The sequence below is a fragment of the Bison bison genome, unplaced genomic scaffold, assembly GCF_000754665.1.
Source record: "Bison bison bison isolate TAMUID 2011002044 unplaced genomic scaffold, Bison_UMD1.0 scf7180017864063, whole genome shotgun sequence".
Classification (NCBI taxonomy): Eukaryota; Metazoa; Chordata; class Mammalia; order Artiodactyla; family Bovidae; genus Bison; species Bison bison.
Window position 1 is genome coordinate 9,074,427 of NW_011494635.1, and position 4,082 is coordinate 9,078,508.

The 4,082-nt window shown below is 45.6% G+C and overlaps 1 pseudogene; it reads right to left on the reverse strand.

Moving 5' to 3' along the window:
• Positions 1-1,784: 1,784 nt before the first annotated feature.
• LOC104986164 lies at positions 1,785-2,300 on the reverse strand (annotated as a pseudogene).
• Between the last annotated feature and the right edge of the window lie 1,782 nt (positions 2,301-4,082).

Sequence of the window (4,082 nt, forward strand, 5' to 3'; positions counted from 1 at the left end):
CACTGGCTTGTACTCTGAGCAACATGAAAAGCTGTTGGAGAGTTAGAGCCAAGGAATGACTTGATCTGATGTTTGTTTTCAAAGGGTCACTTGGCTACCATGCTCAGGCTAGATTTCAGATGGGCAAGGGCGGGAGGAGGGAGCAGCAGCAATCTGGGCAAGAGAGGGTGGTATCGAGCTCCGGTGAAGCTGTGAGAAATTGTCAGATCCTTAGAATGTGCTGAAGGATTCTACATGGCTGGGGAGAGTAGAGGGGGAATCAAGGATGGCTGTGACATTGTTGACCTTGGCAACTTAAAGAATAGAATTACTGTTTTTCTGAGCTGAAGAAGGCTGTGGTGGGAAGACAGAATTGGGGTGTGAGGTGGACCAGAGGGAAGATCAATATTTTGGTTTTGGATGCAGTAGGTCTAACATGCCTGTGAAATAACCATTTGGGGATGTCCAGGCCAGGGGCGTGGTCACAGTGTGGATATTATTCTGTAAGAGCCAGGATACTGGATGAAATCACTGAAAAGTTGAGGTCCACAGCTGAGCCCCCAACCCCCTGCCACCTTTTCTTGACTTGAGGATCCAATTCTTTCCAGCTAGGGCCACTCCCTCCATCTCTTTAAAGAGATTTTCTTTCCTCAGACATCCAGCTCTCAGGCCAGGATATGGACCTGGGGGGAGCTTGTCTTCAGGTAGCTCCAATCCCTTCTGACAGCAGACCTGCTACCTCCTGGAAGGAGGCTGCAGTTGTAGAGGAGGAAGTATATTATTATCTTTTTGACTTCTTGCAGGGGAAGTTGGGGGTGGGAAAGCAAGAGTGACTTCTGTATTTGGTTATTCAGGGGATAGGCAGTTGGGTGGAAAGCCCCAGAGAATGGACTGATGCGTGGGCTTCTGCCTCTAGTTGCCCCTACCTACCAAGGTCATGATTGTCCTCCTGAAGAGGAACCAGGGAGGGAGCCCTGTGGATAATAAATTTGCAATCTGCAATGGCACCCCACTCCAGTACTCTTGCCTGGAAAATCCCATGGACGGAGGAGCCTGGTAGGCTGCAGTCCATGGGGTCGCTAAGAGAAGGACACAACTGAGTGACTTCATTTTCACTTTTCACTTTCATGCCTTTGAGAAAGAAATGGCAACCCACTCCAGTGTTCTTGCCTGGAGAATCCCAGGGACGGGGGAGCCTGGTGAGCTGCCGTCTATGGGGTTGCACAGAGTCGGACACGACTGAAGCGACTTAGCAGCAGTAGCAGCAGCAGCAAGGACAACCAGGACGGAGAACAATACCTGCAATCTGGAAGCCATCAGGCTGCAGCCACTCCCTACGATGAACACTGAGGAACTCAGGATGTAAAAAAACACAGGATACGGGCCCCAGATAGTTGAGATGTATATAAAAGGGATGATTTCGGTGAGCCCAGACTCTTGCATCTTCCTGTATATAAAAAAATACTAAATTCCTTCACTTGAGATATCTAGTTTCTTTGATTCATAAAAATACTTTTGATGTTCAGACTACCTCCCTTTTTGCAAATTTCCATATAACCTGACTTCTGCCCCTGCCTCCTCAGAGCAGTTCTCTCAGGGTCACTTGAAATGTTGTTTTCTGGTCTTGAACTCCTAAAATTTTCCAAATAAAATGGAACTCTCAACTTCAGGTTGTGACATATATATATATATATGTGTGTGTGTGTGTGTGTGTGTGTGTGTGTGTGTATATATAGCTGCCAAGTTCAGGCAGAAGCCCTGACATTAAGGGGGGCTCCTCAAAGGCCACTGGGCTCCAGAGTCTCCTATTTGTGCTTGAGAGTGAGCCTTTTGAAGAGATAGTCTCCCAACCCAGCCTGGGGACTTGCCACCTTGTGGAGGTTGGTCAGATGGTCACCAATCTTCTTGATGAGTTTCACTTCCTCATAAGGAAGTGCTTCTCCAGGAAGTCACAGATGTGGGGGTCTGCATGGGCAGAACCCAGGCCATGCAGATCCAAAAGGGCCTGGTTCAGGTTCTCCACGAGAAGGGTGGCTTCCATAGCTTCCTGGGTTTTACCCCACTGAAGATGGCTTTGGCATATCCAGGAAGAGGGTGTGGCCACCACGCCGGTTTTGCGTTTTCAAGAGATGCTCCATGCCCTTGCACTTCTCCTTGGCCAGTTGCAAAAAGTGGCCTACACCATCCAGAGCCACATCATCATGGTTGAAATAGAAGCCATGAGAGAGGTAAGTGTAGGAGGCCCACAGATGCATGTGGATCAGCTGGTTGATGGAGGCCTCCATCTTGATGGAATAACTCTGACAAATCTGGGAGCGCATCATTGATTGGTAATGAGTTAAGCTAAAAATTTGTGGATGATCCTGGTGATCACAGACAGCAGAGTGGCTGATTCTGAAGGTTGAAACTAGAATAAATGTTGGAGGGTGGTTGGAGGCTGGAGCAAGGGGCATCCCTGGGTCTATTCCATCCAAGCACTGTTGAAGCAATCTGAGAGACCACTGTTGAACAGGTCCGAGGGACCACTGAGCACACTGCTGGTTGTGACTTTTTTAAGTCAATAATATATTTTTACCTAACAACAGAGCCCTGAAATACATGAAGCAAAACATTTAGAATTGAAAAGAAAAATAAATAATTGAACAATAATATTTTAAGATGTCAGTGCTCCACTTTCAGTAATGGATATGTTACCAAGTTCAAGACCGCAAGAAATAACTCTACACATGGACATCACCAGATGGTCAATACTGAAATCAGGTGGATTATATTCTTTGCAGCCAAACATGGAGAAGCTCTATACAGTCAGGAAAAACAAGAGCAGGAGCTGACTGTGGCTCAGATCATGAACTCCATATTGTAAAATTCAGACTTAAACTGAAGAAAGTAGGGAAAACCACTAGACCATTCAGGTATGACCTAAATCAAATCCCTTATGATTATACAATGGAAGTGATAAATAGATTCAAGAGATTAGATCTGATAGATAGAATGCCTGAAGAACTATGCATGGAGGTTCATAACACTGTACCAGAGGCGGTGATCAAAACCATCCCCAAGAAGAAGAAATACAAAAAGGCAAAATGGTTGTCTGAGGAGGCCTTGCAAATAACTGAGAAAAGAGGAGAAGTGAAAGGCAAAGGAGAGAAGGAAAGATACATCCATCTGAATGCAGAGTTCCAAAGAATAGGAAAGAGTGATAAGATAGCTTTCCTAAGTGATCAATGCAAAAAAATAGAGGAAAACAATAGAATGGGAAAGGCTAGAGATCTCTTCAAGGAAATTAGAGATTCCAAATGAACATTTCATGCAAAGATGGGCACAATAAAGGACAGAAACAGTATGGACCTAACAGAAACAGAAGGTATTAAGAAAAGGTGGCAAGAACACACAGTTCAGTTCAGTTCAGCCGCTCAGTCTTGTCCGACTCTTTGCGACCCCATGAATTGCAGCACACCAGGCCTCCCTCTTCACCACCAACTCCCGGAGTTCACTCAAACTCACGTCCATAGAGTCAGTGATGCCATCCAACCATCTCATCCTCTGTTGTCCCCTTCTCCTCCTGCCCCCAATCCCTCCCAGCATCAGAGTCTTTTCCAATGAGTCAACTCTTCGCATGAGGTGGCCAAAGTACTGGAGTTTCAGCTTTAGCATCATTCCTTCCAAAAAACACCCAGGACCGATCTTTAGAAAGGACTGGTTGGATCTCCTTGCAGTCCAAGGGACTCTCAAGAGTCTTCTCCAACACCACAGTCCAAAAGCATCAATTCTTCAGCACTCAGCTTTCTTCACAGTCCAACTCTCACATCCATACATGACTACTGGAAAAACCATAGCCTTGACTAGACGGACCTTTGTTGGCAAAGTAATGTTTCTGCTTTTGAGTATGCTATCTAGGTTGGTCATAACTTTCCTTCCAAGGAATAGCGTCTTTTAATTTCATGGCTGCAGTCACCATCTGCAGTGATTTTGGAGCCCAGAAAAATAAAGTCTGACACTATTTCCACTGTTTCCCCATCTATTTCCCATGAAGTGATGGGACCAGATGCCATGATCTTCGTTTTTTGAATGTTGAGCTTTAAGCCAACTTTTTCACTCTCCTC